Source organism: Triturus cristatus, chromosome 10, assembly GCF_964204655.1.
Source record: "Triturus cristatus chromosome 10, aTriCri1.1, whole genome shotgun sequence".
Lineage (NCBI taxonomy): Eukaryota > Metazoa > Chordata > Amphibia > Caudata > Salamandridae > Triturus > Triturus cristatus.
Genome location: NC_140593.1, coordinates 856,033,435 through 856,057,118, shown reverse-complemented (window position 1 = coordinate 856,057,118; position 23,684 = coordinate 856,033,435). Strand labels below are relative to the sequence as shown.

The following is a 23,684-nucleotide window of genomic DNA, read 5'->3' as shown; positions in this document are numbered from 1 at the left end:
CAACTGCTTTTCTGGGGTGGACCATCAGTGTAGGAAAATTAAATGCAAAGTGTTTTTCTAGTGTGGTTTCAGGTATGGTTTTAAAATCGCCTTTTGGAATAAAAGGGGTCCTCGTTCCTTTCTTCCAAAGAAAGAGATCGGGTAAGGAGGGTCCAACTTTGAGCTTCATGGACATTGGCCCTTGGTCTGTGCATTCCAGCCCACTACATGCCAAGAAGATTCCTGCAAGCGTGTCTGTTTCTGTAGTGTAGTGGTTATAACGTTCGCTTTACACGCGAAAGGTCCCTGGTTCGAGACCGGGCACAAAGAGCAGTTTTCTGTTTTTCACACAGTTTGCATTTACTCTCTCAATTTATAGGAAAGCTGAGATAATGGAAGCTGTCTATCCCTCACCAGCGTGACGTACTGTGCTCCAGGGGTATCAGTGACAGCTCAAAAAGAGAAGTGACGATAGTTTGCGCTATTCGTTTGCACGTCCTTGTGTACTGAAGGTTGGGCCTAATTCATGAAAGCAAGGCATGAGAGCAGAAATGGTTTTATTGACCTCACTGAGAGCATACACCTAGAACAAACAAAATGTCTGAAGGATAGAGGCATTTTCATTTCTTGTTCGATGACGGCCATGGAAAAGACAGCAACCATATTGCAGAAGAGAGCAGCATGTGCAGTTGCTTGCTTTGGGTGAAGCATTCACTAACTCGCTGCCAATAACCCCCGGAGCCGGTGCGAAAGGCAACTCTTGTGTGCCTCGGCTCGTTGGTCTAGGGGTATGATTCTCGATTAGGGTGCGAGAGGTCCCGGGTTCAAATCCCGGACGAGCCCTTTTTCAGAGGTAAACATACGAATCCTACTCAAAACTCACAATGCCTGACTATTTCTCATTACACTCGCCGCATTGTTGCACAAAATATTTTGAACCTCATAAGAAACATGGATCACCGTGCTTTTTCTGCCTTCATGCTTAGTCTGTGTGTGTCCCAGGTGATGCTTTCCCAAGCTGTACTTGCTGGCATTTAGGCATCAGATATTTGTCTGTCGATGCCTGCATAAGTCAATTTTTAATACGTCTAATTGCATGTATGTTGGCTGATATCTCTGCAGTTTTCACACTTGCTCCTCGCTTTCTGAGTGGCTGCTGATACAGCAGAATAGAAGTAGAGAGAACCCTTGAGAGGAACCTTGCTCTAACATTAAAACACAGCAAGTGAGTTTCTGTAGTGCAGTGGTCATCACGTTCGCCTAACACGCGAAAGGTCCCCGGTTCGAGACCGGGCAGAAACACTGTGCATGAGCTGCTTTTATGTGCACCCTCTAAAACTCTATTATCTCAATGCAAGCTTAAGAAGAGGCGGTCCTTGAACCCAGCGAGCCATGGGAAACTTCCTTTACTTTTGCAAGACGAAACAAAGTAATCCGCATCCATCAGTGGTCGCTCTTGTGCCTAGCTTTTTTTTTGTCATGCCATGTTGTATTGTGGGGTCTTTACACTTGTGACATTGCTGTGAACGTTGTAAGTGCAAACATTGGCAGGTGCAGTCAGAAGAGTCAGATCTGTGCACACCCAGGGCTGTCAGGATGGCCGAGTGGTCTAAGGCGCCAGACTCAAGAGAGCTTGATCTTCAGTGCAACTGAGACTTCTGGTCTCCTCATGGAGGCGTGGGTTCAAATCCCACTTCTGACAGGTTTCTTTTACACCCTTAAATCTTCCTGTTTTTTGCAGTGCATTCCCCACACACCACAATCTTTGCACGGACCTGTAACATATGACGAGAAATCCACCAACGATCAGGCTGGGCCCTCAATCACAATTCCATGTATTCCTGGAAGGGACACCTCAGGCACACCTTCCGTTAAATTTGCACTCCATCACACAAACTGCCGTGCTGGTTTCTCATTAAGCAGTTGATCCCATCTTTGTTGTGAGGCTCTCCTGCCACCTTTTGGGCAGAGAAGGCACTGTCCCTGCAACAACACAGGCAGACATGTTCAACAGGGCTTCCTGGTTATGTGGGAGGAGCAGATTGTCATTGGTCCCCCCTTGCGAATTTTAATTTACATAAGGAAGACAGAGAGGTATCTGGGAGTAGGCAGTACACACGGACATTGAACTCTATCTTGTGATTTGCAGCCAATTCTAGATTGAGGCAGGAGGAAAGGAGGTGACTTGCCCAAAAATGGCCATCCTGGGAATTTAGCCACCCTGGGGCTCCCAGGTTAGTGTTTCAGTCCTGCGAGCCACTCATATAAATCTCGCCTGATCGAGCCTGATCGAGCGCTGAGTGAGCGTGTTTGAATCCAAGAATCAAATGCCTCTGTCTTAGGAGCAAGAATTGGCAAGCCCTCCCTTGCATCTGGGGTGGAAGTCTATGGGGCAAGTGTCCAGGACTTGCAGAGGAGTACAAGTGCCAGAAAGTGCCACAGTTCTCATCAGCGCCTTTTTTCTGCTCTCTGGCAGCTAGGATATCGACTGATCCCTTCCTTGCAAGAGTGAAAAAAACAACACCTTGAGAGAAAACATGACTTTTTGTGGTTCACATAGAGAGAGAGCAGCCAAATAGCCCTGCTTTGTTTCTGAAAGACGCATCAGAAATTGCTTAAAATGCCAACTGGGGAATCAGGCTCGTTGGTCTAGGGGTATGATTCTCGCTTCGGGTGCGAGAGGTCCCGGATTCAAATCCCGGACGAGCCCATGCTGTGGAATTATTTTTAGGCTTCTTATTATATAGGGCCATTTCTTCTTTTCAATGCTATAAGACGGCGTGTATGGTGAGAAAGTTCCTTTCCCTCTACGCTATTTCCCACTTTTGGCGTATAGAATTTCAGTGCCGGACTTCTTTGCAACTGCTTTTCTGGGGTGGACCATCAGTGTAGGAAAATTAAATGCAAAGTGTTTTTCTAGTGTGGTTTCAGGTATGGTTTTAAAATCGCCTTTTGGAATAAAAGGGGTCCTCGTTCCTTTCTTCCAAAGAAAGAGATCGGGTAAGGAGGGTCCAACTTTGAGCTTCATGGACATTGGCCCTTGGTCTGTGCATTCCAGCCCACTACATGCCAAGAAGATTCCTGCAAGCGTGTCTGTTTCTGTAGTGTAGTGGTTATCACGTTCGCTTTACACGCGAAAGGTCCCTGGTTCGAGACCGGGCAGAAAGAGCAGTTTTCTGTTTTTCACACAGTTTGCATTTACTCTCTCAATTTATAGGAAATCTGAGATAATGGAAGCTGTCTATCCCTCACCAGCGTGACGTACTGTGCTCCAGGGGTATCAGTGACAGCTCAAAAAGAGAAGTGACGATAGTTTGCGCTATTCGTTTGCACGTCCTTGTGTACTGAAGGTTGGGCCTACTTCATGAAAGCAAGGCATGAGAGCAGAAATGGTTTTATTGACCTCACCGAGAGCATACACCTAGAACAAACAAAAAATCTGAAGGATAGAGGCATTTTCATTTCTTGTTCGATGACGGCCATGGAAAAGACAGCAACCATATTGCAGAAGAGAGCAGCATGTGCAGTTGCTTGCTTTGGGTGAAGCATTCACTAACTCGCTGCCAATAACCCCCGGAGCCGGTGCGAAAGGCGACTCTTGTGTGCCTCGGCTCGTTGGTCTAGGGGTATGATTCTCGATTAGGGTGCGAGAGGTCCCGGGTTCAAATCCCGGACGAGCCCTTTTTCAGAGGTAAACATACGAATCCTACTCAAAACTCACAATGCCTGACTATTTCTCATTACACTCGCCGCATTGTTGCACAAAATATTTTGAACCTCATAAGAAACATGGATCACCGTGCTTTTTCTGCCTTCATGCTTAGTCTGTGTGTGTCCCAGGTGATGCTTTCCCAAGCTGTACTTGCTGGCATTTAGGCATCAGATATTTGTCTGTCGATGCCTGCATAAGTCAATTTTTAATACGTCTAATTGCAAGTATGTTGGCTGATATCTCTGCAGTTTTCACACTTGTTCCTCGCTTTCTGAGTGGCTGCTGATACAGCAGAATAGAAGTAGAGAGAACCCTTGAGAGGAACCTTGCTCTAACAGTAAAACACAGCAAGTGAGTTTCTGTAGTGTAGTGGTCATCACGTTCGCCTAACACGCGAAAGGTCCCCGGTTCGAGACCGGGCAGAAACACTGTGCATGAGCTGCTTTTATGTGCACCCTCTAAAACCTTATTATCTCAATGCAAGCTTAAGAAGAGGCGGTCCTTGAACCCAGCGAGCCATGGGAAACTTCCTTTACTTTTGCAAGACGAAACAAAGTAATCCGCATCCATCAGTGGTCGCTCTTGTGCCTAGCTTTTTTTTTGTCATGCCATGTTGTATTGTGGGGTCTTTACACTTGTGACATTGCTGTGAACGTTGTAAGTGCAAACATTGGCAGGTGCAGTCAGAAGAGTCAGATCTGTGCACACCCAGGGCTGTCAGGATGGCCGAGTGGTCTAAGGCACCAGACTCAAGAGAGCTTGATCTTCAGTGCAACTGAGACTTCTGGTCTCCTCATGGAGGCGTGGGTTCAAATCCCACTTCTGACAGGTTTCTTTTACACCCTTAAATCGTCCTGTTTTTTTCAGTGCATTCCCACACACCACAATCTTTGCACGGACCTGTAACATATGACGAGAAATCCAGCAACGATCAGGCTGGGCCCTCAATCACAATTCCATGTATTCCTGGAAGGGACACCTCAGGCACACCTTCAGTTAAATTTGCACTCCATCACACAAACTGCCGTGCTGGTTTCTCATTAAGCAGTTGATCCCATCTTTGTTGTGAGGCTCTCCTGCCACCTTTTGGGCGGAGAAGGCACTGTCCCTGCAACAACACAGGCAGACATGTTCAACAGGGCTTCCTGGTTATGTGGGAGGAGCAGATTGTCATTGGTCCCCCCTTGCGAATTTTAATTTACATAAGGAAGACAGAGAGGTATCTGGGAGTAGGCAGTACACACGGACATTGAACTCTATCTTGTGATTTGCAGCCAATTCTAGATTGAGGCAGGAGGAAAGGAGGTGACTTGCCCAAAAATGGCCATCCTGGGAATTCAGCCACCCTGGGGCTCCCAGGTTAGTGTTTCAGTCCTGCGAGCCACTCATATAAATCTCGCCTGATCGAGCCTGATCGAGCGCTGAGTGAGCGTGTTTGAATCCAAGAATCAAATGCCTCTGTCTTAGGAGCAAGAATTGGCAGGCCCTCCCTTGCATCTGGGGTGGAAGTCTATGGGGCAAGTGTCCAGGACTTGCAGAGGAGTACAAGTGCCAGAAAGTGCCTGCAGTTCTCATCAGCGCCTTTTTTCTGCTCTCTGGCAGCTAGGATATCGACTGATCCCTTCCTTGCAAGAGTGAAAAAAACAACACCTTGAGAGAAAACATGACTTTTTGTGGTTCACATAGAGAGAGAGCAGCCAAATAGCCCTGCTTTGTTTCTGAAAGACGCATCAGAAATTGCTTAAAATGCCAACTGGGGAATCAGGCTCGTTGGTCTAGGGGTATGATTCTCGCTTCGGGTGCGAGAGGTCCCGGATTCAAATCCCGGACGAGCCCATGCTGTGGAATTCTTTTTAGGCTTCTTATTATATAGGGCCATTTCTTCTTTTCAATGCTATAAGACGGCGTGTATGGTGAGAAAGTTCCTTTCCCTCTACGCTATTTCCCACTTTTGGCGTATAGAATTTCAGTGCCGGACTTCTTTGCAACTGCTTTTCTGGGGTGGACCATCAGTGTAGGAAAATTAAATGCAAAGTGTTTTTCTAGTGTGGTTTCAGGTATGGTTTTAAAATCGCCTTTTGGAATAAAAGGGGTCCTCGTTTCTTTCTTCCAAAGAAAGAGATCGGGTAAGGAGGGTCCAACTTTGAGCTTCATGGACATTGGCCCTTGGTCTGTGCATTCCAGCCCACTACATGCCAAGAAGATTCCTGCAAGCGTGTCTGTTTCTGTAGTGTAGTGGTTATCACGTTCGCTTTACACGCGAAAGGTCCCTGGTTCGAGACCGGGCAGAAAGAGCAGTTTTCTGTTTTTCACACAGTTTGCATTTACTCTCTCAATTTATAGGAAAGCTGAGATAATGGAAGCTGTCTATCCCTCACCAGCGTGACGTACTGTGCTCCAGGGGTATCAGTGACAGCTCAAAAAGAGAAGTGACGATAGTTTGCGCTATTCGTTTGCACGTCCTTGTGTACTGAAGGTTGGGCCTACTTCATGAAAGCAAGGCATGAGAGCAGAAATGGTTTTATTGACCTCACCGAGAGCATACACCTAGAACAAACAAAAAATCTGAAGGATAGAGGCATTTTCATTTCTTGTTCGATGACGGCCATGGAAAAGACAGCAACCATATTGCAGAAGAGAGCAGCATGTGCAGTTGCTTGCTTTGGGTGAAGCATTCACTAACTCGCTGCCAATAACCCCCGGAGCCGGTGCGAAAGGCGACTCTTGTGTGCCTCGGCTCGTTGGTCTAGGGGTATGATTCTCGATTAGGGTGCGAGAGGTCCCGGGTTCAAATCCCGGACGAGCCCTTTTTCAGAGGTAAACATACGAATCCTACTCAAAACTCACAATGCCTGACTATTTCTCATTACACTCGCCGCATTGTTGCACAAAATATTTTGAACCTCATAAGAAACATGGATCACCGTGCTTTTTCTGCCTTCATGCTTAGTCTGTGTGTGTCCCAGGTGATGCTTTCCCAAGCTGTACTTGCTGGCATTTAGGCATCAGATATTTGTCTGTCGATGCCTGCATAAGTCAATTTTTAATACGTCTAATTGCAAGTATGTTGGCTGATATCTCTGCAGTTTTCACACTTGTTCCTCGCTTTCTGAGTGGCTGCTGATACAGCAGAATAGAAGTAGAGAGAACCCTTGAGAGGAACCTTGCTCTAACAGTAAAACACAGCAAGTGAGTTTCTGTAGTGTAGTGGTCATCACGTTCGCCTAACACGCGAAAGGTCCCCGGTTCGAGACCGGGCAGAAACACTGTGCATGAGCTGCTTTTATGTGCACCCTCTAAAACTCTATTATCTCAATGCAAGCTTAAGAAGAGGCGGTCCTTGAACCCAGCGAGCCATGGGAAACTTCCTTTACTTTTGCAAGACGAAACAAAGTAATCCGCATCCATCAGTGGTCGCTCTTGTGCCTAGCTTTTTTTTTGTCATGCCATGTTGTATTGTGGGGTCTTTACACTTGTGACATTGCTGTGAACGTTGTAAGTGCAAACATTGGCAGGTGCAGTCAGAAGAGTCAGATCTGTGCACACCCAGGGCTGTCAGGATGGCCGAGTGGTCTAAGGCGCCAGACTCAAGAGAGCTTGATTTTCAGTGCAACTGAGACTTCTGGTCTCCTCATGGAGGCGTGGGATCAAATCCCACTTCTGACAGGTTTCTTTTACACCCTTAAATCTTCCTGTTTTTTGCAGTGCATTCCCCACACACCACAATCTTTGCACGGACCTGTAACATATGACGAGAAATCCACCAACGATCAGGCTGGGCCCTCAATCACAATTCCATGTATTCCTGGAAGGGACACCTCAGGCACACCTTCCGTTAAATTTGCACTCCATCACACAAACTGCCGTGCTGGTTTCTCATTAAGCAGTTGATCCCATCTTTGTTGTGAGGCTCTCCTGCCACCTTTTGGGCGGAGAAGGCACTGTCCCTGCAACAACACAGGCAGACATGTTCAACAGGGCTTCCTGGTTATGTGGGAGGAGCAGATTGTCATTGGTCCCCCCTTGCGAATTTTAATTTACATAAGGAAGACAGAGAGGTATCTGGGAGTAGGCAGTACACACGGACATTGAACTCTATCTTGTGATTTGCAGCCAATTCTAGATTGAGGCAGGAGGAAAGGAGGTGACTTGCCCAAAAATGGCCATCCTGGGAATTCAGCCACCCTGGGGCTCCCAGGTTAGTGTTTCAGTCCTGCGAGCCACTCATATAAATCTCGCCTGATCGAGCCTGATCGAGCGCTGAGTGAGCGTGTTTGAATCCAAGAATCAAATGCCTCTGTCTTAGGAGCAAGAATTGGCAGGCCCTCCCTTGCATCTGGGGTGGAAGTCTATGGGGCAAGTGTCCAGGACTTGCAGAGGAGTACAAGTGCCAGAAAGTGCCTGCAGTTCTCATCAGCGCCTTTTTTCTGCTCTCTGGCAGCTAGGATATCGACTGATCCCTTCCTTGCAAGAGTGAAAAAAACAACACCTTGAGAGAAAACATGACTTTTTGTGGTTCACATAGAGAGAGAGCAGCCAAATAGCCCTGCTTTGTTTCTGAAAGTCGCATCAGAAATTGCTTAAAATGCCAACTGGGGAATCAGGCTCCTTGGTCTAGGGGTATGATTCTCGCTTCGGGTGCGAGAGGTCCCGGATTCAAATCCCGGACGAGCCCATGCTGTGGAATTCTTTTTAGGCTTCTTATTATATAGGGCCATTTCTTCTTTTCAATGCTATAAGACGGCGTGTATGGTGAGAAAGTTCCTTTCCCTCTACGCTATTTCCCACTTTTGGCGTATAGAATTTCAGTGCCGGACTTCTTTGCAACTGCTTTTCTGGGGTGGACCATCAGTGTAGGAAAATTAAATGCAAAGTGTTTTTCTAGTGTGGTTTCAGGTATGGTTTTAAAATCGCCTTTTGGAATAAAAGGGGTCCTCGTTCCTTTCTTCCAAAGAAAGAGATCGGGTAAGGAGGGTCCAACTTTGAGCTTCATGGACATTGGCCCTTGGTCTGTGCATTCCAGCCCACTACATGCCAAGAAGATTCCTGCAAGCGTGTCTGTTTCTGTAGTGTAGTGGTTATCACGTTCGCTTTACACGCGAAAGGTCCCTGGTTCGAGACCGGGCAGAAAGAGCAGTTTTCTGTTTTTCACACAGTTTGCATTTACTCTCTCAATTTATAGGAAAGCTGAGATAATGGAAGCTGTCTATCCCTCACCAGCGTGACGTACTGTGCTCCAGGGGTATCAGTGACAGCTCAAAAAGAGAAGTGACGATAGTTTGCGCTATTCGTTTGCACGTCCTTGTGTACTGAAGGTTGGGCCTACTTCATGAAAGCAAGGCATGAGAGCAGAAATGGTTTTATTGACCTCACCGAGAGCATACACCTAGAACAAACAAAAAATCTGAAGGATAGAGGCATTTTCATTTCTTGTTCGATGACGGCCATGGAAAAGACAGCAACCATATTGCAGAAGAGAGCAGCATGTGCAGTTGCTTGCTTTGGGTGAAGCATTCACTAACTCGCTGCCAATAACCCCCGGAGCCGGTGCGAAAGGCGACTCTTGTGTGCCTCGGCTCGTTGGTCTAGGGGTATGATTCTCGATTAGGGTGCGAGAGGTCCCGGGTTCAAATCCCGGACGAGCCCTTTTTCAGAGGTAAACATACGAATCCTACTCAAAACTCACAATGCCTGACTATTTCTCATTACACTCGCCGCATTGTTGCACAAAATATTTTGAACCTCATAAGAAACATGGATCACCGTGCTTTTTCTGCCTTCATGCTTAGTCTGTGTGTGTCCCAGGTGATGCTTTCCCAAGCTGTACTTGCTGGCATTTAGGCATCAGATATTTGTCTGTCGATGCCTGCATAAGTCAATTTTTAATACGTCTAATTGCAAGTATGTTGGCTGATATCTCTGCAGTTTTCACACTTGTTCCTCGCTTTCTGAGTGGCTGCTGATACAGCAGAATAGAAGTAGAGAGAACCCTTGAGAGGAACCTTGCTCTAACAGTAAAACACAGCAAGTGAGTTTCTGTAGTGTAGTGGTCATCACGTTCGCCTAACACGCGAAAGGTCCCCGGTTCGAGACCGGGCAGAAACACTGTGCATGAGCTGCTTTTATGTGCACCCTCTAAAACTCTATTATCTCAATGCAAGCTTAAGAAGAGGCGGTCCTTGAACCCAGCGAGCCATGGGAAACTTCCTTTACTTTTGCAAGACGAAACAAAGTAATCCGCATCCATCAGTGGTCGCTCTTGTGCCTAGCTTTTTTTTTGTCATGCCATGTTGTATTGTGGGGTCTTTACACTTGTGACATTGCTGTGAACGTTGTAAGTGCAAACATTGGCAGGTGCAGTCAGAAGAGTCAGATCTGTGCACACCCAGGGCTGTCAGGATGGCCGAGTGGTCTAAGGCGCCAGACTCAAGAGAGCTTGATCTTCAGTGCAACTGAGACTTCTGGTCTCCTCATGGAGGCGTGGGTTCAAATCCCACTTCTGACAGGTTTCTTTTACACCCTTAAATCTTCCTGTTTTTTGCAGTGCATTCCCCACACACCACAATCTTTGCACGGACCTGTAACATATGACGAGAAATCCACCAACGATCAGGCTGGGCCCTCAATCACAATTCCATGTATTCCTGGAAGGGACACCTCAGGCACACCTTCCGTTAAATTTGCACTCCATCACACAAACTGCCGTGCTGGTTTCTCATTAAGCAGTTGATCCCATCTTTGTTGTGAGGCTCTCCTGCCACCTTTTGGGCGGAGAAGGCACTGTCCCTGCAACAACACAGGCAGACATGTTCAACAGGGCTTCCTGGTTATGTGGGAGGAGCAGATTGTCATTGGTCCCCCCTTGCGAATTTTAATTTACATAAGGAAGACAGAGAGGTATCTGGGAGTAGGCAGTACACACGGACATTGAACTCTATCTTGTGATTTGCAGCCAATTTTAGATTGAGGCAGGAGGAAAGGAGGTGACTTGCCCAAAAATGGCCATCCTGGGAATTTAGCCACCCTGGGGCTCCCAGGTTAGTGTTTCAGTCCTGCGAGCCACTCATATAAATCTCGCCTGATCGAGCCTGATCGAGCGCTGAGTGAGCGTGTTTGAATCCAAGAATCAAATGCCTCTGTCTTAGGAGCAAGAATTGGCAAGCCCTCCCTTGCATCTGGGGTGGAAGTCTATGGGGCAAGTGTCCAGGACTTGCAGAGGAGTACAAGTGCCAGAAAGTGCCACAGTTCTCATCAGCGCCTTTTTTCTGCTCTCTGGCAGCTAGGATATCGACTGATCCCTTCCTTGCAAGAGTGAAAAAAACAACACCTTGAGAGAAAACATGACTTTTTGTGGTTCACATAGAGAGAGAGCAGCCAAATAGCCCTGCTTTGTTTCTGAAAGACGCATCAGAAATTGCTTAAAATGCCAACTGGGGAATCAGGCTCGTTGGTCTAGGGGTATGATTCTCGCTTCGGGTGCGAGAGGTCCCGGATTCAAATCCCGGACGAGCCCATGCTGTGGAATTATTTTTAGGCTTCTTATTATATAGGGCCATTTCTTCTTTTCAATGCTATAAGACGGCGTGTATGGTGAGAAAGTTCCTTTCCCTCTACGCTATTTCCCACTTTTGGCGTATAGAATTTCAGTGCCGGACTTCTTTGCAACTGCTTTTCTGGGGTGGACCATCAGTGTAGGAAAATTAAATGCAAAGTGTTTTTCTAGTGTGGTTTCAGGTATGGTTTTAAAATCGCCTTTTGGAATAAAAGGGGTCCTCGTTCCTTTCTTCCAAAGAAAGAGATCGGGTAAGGAGGGTCCAACTTTGAGCTTCATGGACATTGGCCCTTGGTCTGTGCATTCCAGCCCACTACATGCCAAGAAGATTCCTGCAAGCGTGTCTGTTTCTGTAGTGTAGTGGTGATCACGTTCGCTTTACACGCGAAAGGTCCCTGGTTCGAGACCGGGCAGAAAGAGCAGTTTTCTGTTTTTCACACAGTTTGCATTTACTCTCTCAATTTATAGGAAATCTGAGATAATGGAAGCTGTCTATCCCTCACCAGCGTGACGTACTGTGCTCCAGGGGTATCAGTGACAGCTCAAAAAGAGAAGTGACGATAGTTTGCGCTATTCGTTTGCACGTCCTTGTGTACTGAAGGTTGGGCCTACTTCATGAAAGCAAGGCATGAGAGCAGAAATGGTTTTATTGACCTCACCGAGAGCATACACCTAGAACAAACAAAAAATCTGAAGGATAGAGGCATTTTCATTTCTTGTTCGATGACGGCCATGGAAAAGACAGCAACCATATTGCAGAAGAGAGCAGCATGTGCAGTTGCTTGCTTTGGGTGAAGCATTCACTAACTCGCTGCCAATAACCCCCGTAGCCGGTGCGAAAGGCGACTCTTGTGTGCCTCGGCTCGTTGGTCTAGGGGTATGATTCTCGATTAGGGTGCGAGAGGTCCCGGGTTCAAATCCCGGACGAGCCCTTTTTCAGAGGTAAACATACGAATCCTACTCAAAACTCACAATGCCTGACTATTTCTCATTACACTCGCCGCATTGTTGCACAAAATATTTTGAACCTCATAAGAAACATGGATCACCGTGCTTTTTCTGCCTTCATGCTTAGTCTGTGTGTGTCCCAGGTGATGCTTTCCCAAGCTGTACTTGCTGGCATTTAGGCATCAGATATTTGTCTGTCGATGCCTGCATAAGTCAATTTTTAATACGTCTAATTGCAAGTATGTTGGCTGATATCTCTGCAGTTTTCACACTTGTTCCTCGCTTTCTGAGTGGCTGCTGATACAGCAGAATAGAAGTAGAGAGAACCCTTGAGAGGAACCTTGCTCTAACAGTAAAACACAGCAAGTGAGTTTCTGTAGTGTAGTGGTCATCACGTTCGCCTAACACGCGAAAGGTCCCCGGTTCGAGACCGGGCAGAAACACTGTGCATGAGCTGCTTTTATGTGCACCCTCTAAAACCTTATTATCTCAATGCAAGCTTAAGAAGAGGCGGTCCTTGAACCCAGCGAGCCATGGGAAACTTCCTTTACTTTTGCAAGACGAAACAAAGTAATCCGCATCCATCAGTGGTCGCTCTTGTGCCTAGCTTTTTTTTTGTCATGCCATGTTGTATTGTGGGGTCTTTACACTTGTGACATTGCTGTGAACGTTGTAAGTGCAAACATTGGCAGGTGCAGTCAGAAGAGTCAGATCTGTGCACACCCAGGGCTGTCAGGATGGCCGAGTGGTCTAAGGCACCAGACTCAAGAGAGCTTGATTTTCAGTGCAACTGAGACTTCTGGTCTCCTCATGGAGGCGTGGGATCAAATCCCACTTCTGACAGGTTTCTTTTACACCCTTAAATCTTCCTGTTTTTTGCAGTGCATTCCCCACACACCACAATCTTTGCACGGACCTGTAACATATGACGAGAAATCCACCAACGATCAGGCTGGGCCCTCAATCACAATTCCATGTATTCCTGGAAGGGACACCTCAGGCACACCTTCCGTTAAATTTGCACTCCATCACACAAACTGCCGTGCTGGTTTCTCATTAAGCAGTTGATCCCATCTTTGTTGTGAGGCTCTCCTGCCACCTTTTGGGCGGAGAAGGCACTGTCCCTGCAACAACACAGGCAGACATGTTCAACAGGGCTTCCTGGTTATGTGGGAGGAGCAGATTGTCATTGGTCCCCCCTTGCGAATTTTAATTTACATAAGGAAGACAGAGAGGTATCTGGGAGTAGGCAGTACACACGGACATTGAACTCTATCTTGTGATTTGCAGCCAATTCTAGATTGAGGCAGGAGGAAAGGAGGTGACTTGCCCAAAAATGGCCATCCTGGGAATTTAGCCACCCTGGGGCTCCCAGGTTAGTGTTTCAGTCCTGCGAGCCACTCATATAAATCTCGCCTGATCGAGCCTGATCGAGCGCTGAGTGAGCGTGTTTGAATCCAAGAATCAAATGCCTCTGTCTTAGGAGCAAGAATTGGCAAGCCCTCCCTTGCATCTGGGGTGGAAGTCTATGGGGCAAGTGTCCAGGACTTGCAGAGGAGTACAAGTGCCAGAAAGTGCCACAGTTCTCATCAGCGCCTTTTTTCTGCTCTCTGGCAGCTAGGATATCGACTGATCCCTTCCTTGCAAGAGTGAAAAAAACAACACCTTGAGAGAAAACATGACTTTTTGTGGTTCACATAGAGAGAGAGCAGCCAAATAGCCCTGCTTTGTTTCTGAAAGACGCATCAGAAATTGCTTAAAATGCCAACTGGGGAATCAGGCTCGTTGGTCTAGGGGTATGATTCTCGCTTCGGGTGCGAGAGGTCCCGGATTCAAATCCCGGACGAGCCCATGCTGTGGAATTATTTTTAGGCTTCTTATTATATAGGGCCATTTCTTCTTTTCAATGCTATAAGACGGCGTGTATGGTGAGAAAGTTCCTTTCCCTCTACGCTATTTCCCACTTTTGGCGTATAGAATTTCAGTGCCGGACTTCTTTGCAACTGCTTTTCTGGGGTGGACCATCAGTGTAGGAAAATTAAATGCAAAGTGTTTTTCTAGTGTGGTTTCAGGTATGGTTTTAAAATCGCCTTTTGGAATAAAAGGGGTCCTCGTTCCTTTCTTCCAAAGAAAGAGATCGGGTAAGGAGGGTCCAACTTTGAGCTTCATGGACATTGGCCCTTGGTCTGTGCATTCCAGCCCACTACATGCCAAGAAGATTCCTGCAAGCGTGTCTGTTTCTGTAGTGTAGTGGTGATCACGTTCGCTTTACACGCGAAAGGTCCCTGGTTCGAGACCGGGCAGAAAGAGCAGTTTTCTGTTTTTCACACAGTTTGCATTTACTCTCTCAATTTATAGGAAATCTGAGATAATGGAAGCTGTCTATCCCTCACCAGCGTGACGTACTGTGCTCCAGGGGTATCAGTGACAGCTCAAAAAGAGAAGTGACGATAGTTTGCGCTATTCGTTTGCACGTCCTTGTGTACTGAAGGTTGGGCCTACTTCATGAAAGCAAGGCATGAGAGCAGAAATGGTTTTATTGACCTCACCGAGAGCATACACCTAGAACAAACAAAAAATCTGAAGGATAGAGGCATTTTCATTTCTTGTTCGATGACGGCCATGGAAAAGACAGCAACCATATTGCAGAAGAGAGCAGCATGTGCAGTTGCTTGCTTTGGGTGAAGCATTCACTAACTCGCTGCCAATAACCCCCGTAGCCGGTGCGAAAGGCGACTCTTGTGTGCCTCGGCTCGTTGGTCTAGGGGTATGATTCTCGATTAGGGTGCGAGAGGTCCCGGGTTCAAATCCCGGACGAGCCCTTTTTCAGAGGTAAACATACGAATCCTACTCAAAACTCACAATGCCTGACTATTTCTCATTACACTCGCCGCATTGTTGCACAAAATATTTTGAACCTCATAAGAAACATGGATCACCGTGCTTTTTCTGCCTTCATGCTTAGTCTGTGTGTGTCCCAGGTGATGCTTTCCCAAGCTGTACTTGCTGGCATTTAGGCATCAGATATTTGTCTGTCGATGCCTGCATAAGTCAATTTTTAATACGTCTAATTGCAAGTATGTTGGCTGATATCTCTGCAGTTTTCACACTTGTTCCTCGCTTTCTGAGTGGCTGCTGATACAGCAGAATAGAAGTAGAGAGAACCCTTGAGAGGAACCTTGCTCTAACAGTAAAACACAGCAAGTGAGTTTCTGTAGTGTAGTGGTCATCACGTTCGCCTAACACGCGAAAGGTCCCCGGTTCGAGACCGGGCAGAAACACTGTGCATGAGCTGCTTTTATGTGCACCCTCTAAAACCTTATTATCTCAATGCAAGCTTAAGAAGAGGCGGTCCTTGAACCCAGCGAGCCATGGGAAACTTCCTTTACTTTTGCAAGACGAAACAAAGTAATCCGCATCCATCAGTGGTCGCTCTTGTGCCTAGCTTTTTTTTTGTCATGCCATGTTGTATTGTGGGGTCTTTACACTTGTGACATTGCTGTGAACGTTGTAAGTGCAAACATTGGCAGGTGCAGTCAGAAGAGTCAGATCTGTGCACACCCAGGGCTGTCAGGATGGCCGAGTGGTCTAAGGCACCAGACTCAAGAGAGCTTGATCTTCAGTGCAACTGAGACTTCTGGTCTCCTCATGGAGGCGTGGGTTCAAATCCCACTTCTGACAGGTTTCTTTTACACCCTTAAATCGTCCTGTTTTTTTCAGTGCATTCCCACACACCACAATCTTTGCACGGACCTGTAACATATGACGAGAAATCCAGCAACGATCAGGCTGGGCCCTCAATCACAATTCCATGTATTCCTGGAAGGGACACCTCAGGCACACCTTCAGTTAAATTTGCACTCCATCACACAAACTGCCGTGCTGGTTTCTCATTAAGCAGTTGATCCCATCTTTGTTGTGAGGCTCTCCTGCCACCTTTTGGGCGGAGAAGGCACTGTCCCTGCAACAACACAGGCAGACATGTTCAACAGGGCTTCCTGGTTATGTGGGAGGAGCAGATTGTCATTGGTCCCCCCTTGCGAATTTTAATTTACATAAGGAAGACAGAGAGGTATCTGGGAGTAGGCAGTACACACGGACATTGAACTCTATCTTGTGATTTGCAGCCAATTTTAGATTGAGGCAGGAGGAAAGGAGGTGACTTGCCCAAAAATGGCCATCCTGGGAATTTAGCCACCCTGGGGCTCCCAGGTTAGTGTTTCAGTCCTGCGAGCCACTCATATAAATCTCGCCTGATCGAGCCTGATCGAGCGCTGAGTGAGCGTGTTTGAATCCAAGAATCAAATGCCTCTGTCTTAGGAGCAAGAATTGGCAAGCCCTCCCTTGCATCTGGGGTGGAAGTCTATGGGGCAAGTGTCCAGGACTTGCAGAGGAGTACAAGTGCCAGAAAGTGCCACAGTTCTCATCAGCGCCTTTTTTCTGCTCTCTGGCAGCTAGGATATCGACTGATCCCTTCCTTGCAAGAGTGAAAAAAACAACACCTTGAGAGAAAACATGACTTTTTGTGGTTCACATAGAGAGAGAGCAGCCAAATAGCCCTGCTTTGTTTCTGAAAGACGCATCAGAAATTGCTTAAAATGCCAACTGGGGAATCAGGCTCGTTGGTCTAGGGGTATGATTCTCGCTTCGGGTGCGAGAGGTCCCGGATTCAAATCCCAGACGAGCCCATGCTGTGGAATTATTTTTAGGCTTCTTATTATATAGGGCCATTTCTTCTTTTCAATGCTATAAGACGCCGTGTATGGTGAGAAAGTTCCTTTCCCTCTACGCTATTTCCCACTTTTGGCGTATAGAATTTCAGTGCCGGACTTCTTTGCAACTGCTTTTCTGGGGTGGACCATCAGTGTAGGAAAATTAAATGCAAAGTGTTTTTCTAGTGTGGTTTCAGGTATGGTTTTAAAATCGCCTTTTGGAATAAAAGGGGTCCTCGTTCCTTTCTTCCAAAGAAAGAGATCGGGTAAGGAGGGTCCAACTTTGAGCTTCATGGACATTGGCCCTTGGTCTGTGCATTCCAGCCCACTACATGCCAAGAAGATTCCTGCAAGCGTGTCTGTTTCTGTAGTGTAGTGGTTATAACGTTCGCTTTACACGCGAAAGGTCCCTGGTTCGAGACCGGGCACAAAGAGCAGTTTTCTGTTTTTCACACAGTTTGCATTTACTCTCTCAATTTATAGGAAAGCTGAGATAATGGAAGCTGTCTATCCCTCACCAGCGTGACGTACTGTGCTCCAGGGGTATCAGTGACAGCTCAAAAAGAGAAGTGACGATAGTTTGCGCTATTCGTTTGCACGTCCTTGTGTACTGAAGGTTGGGCCTAATTCATGAAAGCAAGGCATGAGAGCAGAAATGGTTTTATTGACCTCACTGAGAGCATACACCTAGAACAAACAAAATGTCTGAAGGATAGAGGCATTTTCATTTCTTGTTCGATGACGGCCATGGAAAAGACAGCAACCATATTGCAGAAGAGAGCAGCATGTGCAGTTGCTTGCTTTGGGTGAAGCATTCACTAACTCGCTGCCAATAACCCCCGGAGCCGGTGCGAAAGGCAACTCTTGTGTTCCTCGGCTCGTTGGTCTAGGGGTATGATTCTCGATTAGGGTGCGAGAGGTCCCGGGTTCAAATCCCGGACGAGCCCTTTTTCAGAGGTAAACATACGAATCCTACTCAAAACTCACAATGCCTGACTATTTCTCATTACACTCGCCGCATTGTTGCACAAAATATTTTGAACCTCATAAGAAACATGGATCACCGTGCTTTTTCTGCCTTCATGCTTAGTCTGTGTGTGTCCCAGGTGATGCTTTCCCAAGCTGTACTTGCTGGCATTTAGGCATCAGATATTTGTCTGTCGATGCCTGCATAAGTCAATTTTTAATACGTCTAATTGCATGTATGTTGGCTGATATCTCTGCAGTTTTCACACTTGCTCCTCGCTTTCTGAGTGGCTGCTGATACAGCAGAATAGAAGTAGAGAGAACCCTTGAGAGGAACCTTGCTCTAACATTAAAACACAGCAAGTGAGTTTCTGTAGTGCAGTGGTCATCACGTTCGCCTAACACGCGAAAGGTCCCCGGTTCGAGACCGGGCAGAAACACTGTGCATGAGCTGCTTTTATGTGCACCCTCTAAAACTCTATTATCTCAATGCAAGCTTAAGAAGAGGCGGTCCTTGAACCCAGCGAGCCATGGGAAACTTCCTTTACTTTTGCAAGACGAAACAAAGTAATCCGCATCCATCAGTGGTCGCTCTTGTGCCTAGCTTTTTTTTTGTCATGCCATGTTGTATTGTGGGGTCTTTACACTTGTGACATTGCTGTGAACGTTGTAAGTGCAAACATTGGCAGGTGCAGTCAGAAGAGTCAGATCTGTGCACACCCAGGGCTGTCAGGATGGCCGAGTGGTCTAAGGCGCCAGACTCAAGAGAGCTTGATCTTCAGTGCAACTGAGACTTCTGGTCTCCTCATGGAGGCGTGGGTTCAAATCCCACTTCTGACAGGTTTCTTTTACACCCTTAAATCTTCCTGTTTTTTGCAGTGCATTCCCCACACACCACAATCTTTGCACGGACCTGTAACATATGACGAGAAATCCACCAACGATCAGGCTGGGCCCTCAATCACAATTCCATGTATTCCTGGAAGGGACACCTCAGGCACACCTTCCGTTAAATTTGCACTCCATCACACAAACTGCCGTGCTGGTTTCTCATTAAGCAGTTGATCCCATCTTTGTTGTGAGGCTCTCCTGCCACCTTTTGGGCAGAGAAGGCACTGTCCCTGCAACAACACAGGCAGACATGTTCAACAGGGCTTCCTGGTTATGTGGGAGGAGCAGATTGTCATTGGTCCCCCCTTGCGAATTTTAATTTACATAAGGAAGACAGAGAGGTATCTGGGAGTAGGCAGTACACACGGACATTGAACTCTATCTTGTGATTTGCAGCCAATTCTAGATTGAGGCAGGAGGAAAGGAGGTGACTTGCCCAAAAATGGCCATCCTGGGAATTTAGCCACCCTGGGGCTCCCAGGTTAGTGTTTCAGTCCTGCGAGCCACTCATATAAATCTCGCCTGATCGAGCCTGATCGAGCGCTGAGTGAGCGTGTTTGAATCCAAGAATCAAATGCCTCTGTCTTAGGAGCAAGAATTGGCAAGCCCTCCCTTGCATCTGGGGTGGAAGTCTATGGGGCAAGTGTCCAGGACTTGCAGAGGGGTACAAGTGCCAGAAAGTGCCACAGTTCTCATCAGCGCCTTTTTTCTGCTCTCTGGCAGCTAGGATATCGACTGATCCCTTCCTTGCAAGAGTGAAAAAAACAACACCTTGAGAGAAAACATGACTTTTTGTGGTTCACATAGAGAGAGAGCAGCCAAATAGCCCTGCTTTGTTTCTGAAAGACGCATCAGAAATTGCTTAAAATGCCAACTGGGGAATCAGGCTCGTTGGTCTAGGGGTATGATTCTCGCTTCGGGTGCGAGAGGTCCCGGATTCAAATCCCGGACGAGCCCATGCTGTGGAATTATTTTTAGGCTTCTTATTATATAGGGCCATTTCTTCTTTTCAATGCTATAAGACGCCGTGTATGGTGAGAAAGTTCCTTTCCCTCTACGCTATTTCCCACTTTTGGCGTATAGAATTTCAGTGCCGGACTTCTTTGCAACTGCTTTTCTGGGGTGGACCATCAGTGTAGGAAAATTAAATGCAAAGTGTTTTTCTAGTGTGGTTTCAGGTATGGTTTTAAAATCGCCTTTTGGAATAAAAGGGGTCCTCGTTCCTTTCTTCCAAAGAAAGAGATCGGGTAAGGAGGGTCCAACTTTGAGCTTCATGGACATTGGCCCTTGGTCTGTGCATTCCAGCCCACTACATGCCAAGAAGATTCCTGCAAGCGTGTCTGTTTCTGTAGTGTAGTGGTTATAACGTTCGCTTTACACGCGAAAGGTCCCTGGTTCGAGACCGGGCACAAAGAGCAGTTTTCTGTTTTTCACACAGTTTGCATTTACTCTCTCAATTTATAGGAAAGCTGAGATAATGGAAGCTGTCTATCCCTCACCAGCGTGACGTACTGTGCTCCAGGGGTATCAGTGACAGCTCAAAAAGAGAAGTGACGATAGTTTGCGCTATTCGTTTGCACGTCCTTGTGTACTGAAGGTTGGGCCTAATTCATGAAAGCAAGGCATGAGAGCAGAAATGGTTTTATTGACCTCACTGAGAGCATACACCTAGAACAAACAAAATGTCTGAAGGATAGAGGCATTTTCATTTCTTGTTCGATGACGGCCATGGAAAAGACAGCAACCATATTGCAGAAGAGAGCAGCATGTGCAGTTGCTTGCTTTGGGTGAAGCATTCACTAACTCGCTGCCAATAACCCCCGGAGCCGGTGCGAAAGGCAACTCTTGTGTGCCTCGGCTCGTTGGTCTAGGGGTATGATTCTCGATTAGGGTGCGAGAGGTCCCGGGTTCAAATCCCGGACGAGCCCTTTTTCAGAGGTAAACATACGAATCCTACTCAAAACTCACAATGCCTGACTATTTCTCATTACACTCGCCGCATTGTTGCACAAAATATTTTGAACCTCATAAGAAACATGGATCACCGTGCTTTTTCTGCCTTCATGCTTAGTCTGTGTGTGTCCCAGGTGATGCTTTCCCAAGCTGTACTTGCTGGCATTTAGGCATCAGATATTTGTCTGTCGATGCCTGCATAAGTCAATTTTTAATACGTCTAATTGCATGTATGTTGGCTGATATCTCTGCAGTTTTCACACTTGCTCCTCGCTTTCTGAGTGGCTGCTGATACAGCAGAATAGAAGTAGAGAGAACCCTTGAGAGGAACCTTGCTCTAACATTAAAACACAGCAAGTGAGTTTCTGTAGTGCAGTGGTCATCACGTTCGCCTAACACGCGAAAGGTCCCCGGTTCGAGACCGGGCAGAAACACTGTGCATGAGCTGCTTTTATGTGCACCCTCTAAAACTCTATTATCTCAATGCAAGCTTAAGAAGAGGCGGTCCTTGAACCCAGCGAGCCATGGGAAACTTCCTTTACTTTTGCAAGACGAAACAAAGTAATCCGCATCCATCAGTGGTCGCTCTTGTGCCTAGCTTTTTTTTTGTCATGCCATGTTGTATTGTGGGGTCTTTACACTTGTGACATTGCTGTGAACGTTGTAAGTGCAAACATTGGCAGGTGCAGTCAGAAGAGTCAGATCTGTGCACACCCAGGGCTGTCAGGATGGCCGAGTGGTCTAAGGCGCCAGACTCAAGAGAGCTTGATCTTCAGTGCAACTGAGACTTCTGGTCTCCTCATGGAGGCGTGGGTTCAAATCCCACTTCTGACAGGTTTCTTTTACACCCTTAAATCTTCCTGTTTTTTGCAGTGCATTCCCCACACACCACAATCTTTGCACGGACCTGTAACATATGACGAGAAATCCACCAACGATCAGGCTGGGCCCTCAATCACAATTCCATGTATTCCTGGAAGGGACACCTCAGGCACACCTTCCGTTAAATTTGCACTCCATCACACAAACTGCCGTGCTGGTTTCTCATTAAGCAGTTGATCCCATCTTTGTTGTGAGGCTCTCCTGCCACCTTTTGGGCAGAGAAGGCACTGTCCCTGCAACAACACAGGCAGACATGTTCAACAGGGCTTCCTGGTTATGTGGGAGGAGCAGATTGTCATTGGTCCCCCCTTGCGAATTTTAATTTACATAAGGAAGACAGAGAGGTATCTGGGAGTAGGCAGTACACACGGACATTGAACTCTATCTTGTGATTTGCAGCCAATTCTAGATTGAGGCAGGAGGAAAGGAGGTGACTTGCCCAAAAATGGCCATCCTGGGAATTTAGCCACCCTGGGGCTCCCAGGTTAGTGTTTCAGTCCTGCGAGCCACTCATATAAATCTCGCCTGATCGAGCCTGATCGAGCGCTGAGTGAGCGTGTTTGAATCCAAGAATCAAATGCCTCTGTCTTAGGAGCAAGAATTGGCAAGCCCTCCCTTGCATCTGGGGTGGAAGTCTATGGGGCAAGTGTCCAGGACTTGCAGAGGAGTACAAGTGCCAGAAAGTGCCACAGTTCTCATCAGCGCCTTTTTTCTGCTCTCTGGCAGCTAGGATATCGACTGATCCCTTCCTTGCAAGAGTGAAAAAAACAACACCTTGAGAGAAAACATGACTTTTTGTGGTTCACATAGAGAGAGAGCAGCCAAATAGCCCTGCTTTGTTTCTGAAAGACGCATCAGAAATTGCTTAAAATGCCAACTGGGGAATCAGGCTCGTTGGTCTAGGGGTATGATTCTCGCTTCGGGTGCGAGAGGTCCCGGATTCAAATCCCGGACGAGCCCATGCTGTGGAATTATTTTTAGGCTTCTTATTATATAGGGCCATTTCTTCTTTTCAATGCTATAAGACGGCGTGTATGGTGAGAAAGTTCCTTTCCCTCTACGCTATTTCCCACTTTTGGCGTATAGAATTTCAGTGCCGGACTTCTTTGCAACTGCTTTTCTGGGGTGGACCATCAGTGTAGGAAAATTAAATGCAAAGTGTTTTTCTAGTGTGGTTTCAGGTATGGTTTTAAAATCGCCTTTTGGAATAAAAGGGGTCCTCGTTCCTTTCTTCCAAAGAAAGAGATCGGGTAAGGAGGGTCCAACTTTGAGCTTCATGGACATTGGCCCTTGGTCTGTGCATTCCAGCCCACTACATGCCAAGAAGATTCCTGCAAGCGTGTCTGTTTCTGTAGTGTAGTGGTTATCACGTTCGCTTTACACGCGAAAGGTCCCTGGTTCGAGACCGGGCAGAAAGAGCAGTTTTCTGTTTTTCACACAGTTTGCATTTACTCTCTCAATTTATAGGAAATCTGAGATAATGGAAGCTGTCTATCCCTCACCAGCGTGACGTACTGTGCTCCAGGGGTATCAGTGACAGCTCAAAAAGAGAAGTGACGATAGTTTGCGCTATTCGTTTGCACGTCCTTGTGTACTGAAGGTTGGGCCTACTTCATGAAAGCAAGGCATGAGAGCAGAAATGGTTTTATTGACCTCACCGAGAGCATACACCTAGAACAAACAAAAAATCTGAAGGATAGAGGCATTTTCATTTCTTGTTCGATGACGGCCATGGAAAAGACAGCAACCATATTGCAGAAGAGAGCAGCATGTGCAGTTGCTTGCTTTGGGTGAAGCATTCACTAACTCGCTGCCAATAACCCCCGGAGCCGGTGCGAAAGGCGACTCTTGTGTGCCTCGGCTCGTTGGTCTAGGGGTATGATTCTCGATTAGGGTGCGAGAGGTCCCGGGTTCAAATCCCGGACGAGCCCTTTTTCAGAGGTAAACATACGAATCCTACTCAAAACTCACAATGCCTGACTATTTCTCATTACACTCGCCGCATTGTTGCACAAAATATTTTGAACCTCATAAGAAACATGGATCACCGTGCTTTTTCTGCCTTCATGCTTAGTCTGTGTGTGTCCCA

The 23,684-nt window shown here is 46.9% G+C and overlaps 12 non-coding genes across 12 annotated transcripts; all 12 read left to right on the top strand.

The window, feature by feature from the left end:
* The first annotated feature begins 1,208 nt into the window (after positions 1-1,208).
* TRNAV-AAC (transfer RNA valine (anticodon AAC)) lies at positions 1,209-1,281 on the top strand. The gene has a single exon. It is a non-coding gene; the product is annotated as a tRNA-Val (tRNA).
* Positions 1,282-1,569: 288 nt separating this feature from the next.
* On the top strand, positions 1,570-1,681 carry TRNAL-CAA (transfer RNA leucine (anticodon CAA)). The gene is made up of 2 exons: positions 1,570-1,607; positions 1,636-1,681. It is a non-coding gene; the product is annotated as a tRNA-Leu (tRNA).
* Positions 1,682-4,046: 2,365 nt separating this feature from the next.
* TRNAV-AAC (transfer RNA valine (anticodon AAC)) lies at positions 4,047-4,119 on the top strand. Its single transcript has one exon. It is a non-coding gene; the product is annotated as a tRNA-Val (tRNA).
* A 2,765-nt stretch (positions 4,120-6,884) lies between these two features.
* Positions 6,885-6,957, top strand: TRNAV-AAC (transfer RNA valine (anticodon AAC)). The gene has a single exon. It is a non-coding gene; the product is annotated as a tRNA-Val (tRNA).
* Positions 6,958-9,723: 2,766 nt separating this feature from the next.
* TRNAV-AAC (transfer RNA valine (anticodon AAC)) lies at positions 9,724-9,796 on the top strand. Its single transcript has one exon. It is a non-coding gene; the product is annotated as a tRNA-Val (tRNA).
* A 288-nt stretch (positions 9,797-10,084) lies between these two features.
* On the top strand, positions 10,085-10,196 carry TRNAL-CAA (transfer RNA leucine (anticodon CAA)). Its single transcript has 2 exons — positions 10,085-10,122; positions 10,151-10,196. It is a non-coding gene; the product is annotated as a tRNA-Leu (tRNA).
* Positions 10,197-12,561: 2,365 nt separating this feature from the next.
* TRNAV-AAC (transfer RNA valine (anticodon AAC)) lies at positions 12,562-12,634 on the top strand. Its single transcript has one exon. It is a non-coding gene; the product is annotated as a tRNA-Val (tRNA).
* Positions 12,635-15,399: 2,765 nt separating this feature from the next.
* Positions 15,400-15,472, top strand: TRNAV-AAC (transfer RNA valine (anticodon AAC)). Its single transcript has one exon. It is a non-coding gene; the product is annotated as a tRNA-Val (tRNA).
* A 2,764-nt stretch (positions 15,473-18,236) lies between these two features.
* Positions 18,237-18,309, top strand: TRNAV-AAC (transfer RNA valine (anticodon AAC)). The gene has a single exon. It is a non-coding gene; the product is annotated as a tRNA-Val (tRNA).
* Positions 18,310-18,597: 288 nt separating this feature from the next.
* Positions 18,598-18,709, top strand: TRNAL-CAA (transfer RNA leucine (anticodon CAA)). The gene is made up of 2 exons: positions 18,598-18,635; positions 18,664-18,709. It is a non-coding gene; the product is annotated as a tRNA-Leu (tRNA).
* Positions 18,710-21,074: 2,365 nt separating this feature from the next.
* Positions 21,075-21,147, top strand: TRNAV-AAC (transfer RNA valine (anticodon AAC)). The gene has a single exon. It is a non-coding gene; the product is annotated as a tRNA-Val (tRNA).
* A 288-nt stretch (positions 21,148-21,435) lies between these two features.
* On the top strand, positions 21,436-21,547 carry TRNAL-CAA (transfer RNA leucine (anticodon CAA)). The gene is made up of 2 exons: positions 21,436-21,473; positions 21,502-21,547. It is a non-coding gene; the product is annotated as a tRNA-Leu (tRNA).
* The last annotated feature ends 2,137 nt before the right edge of the window (positions 21,548-23,684 follow it).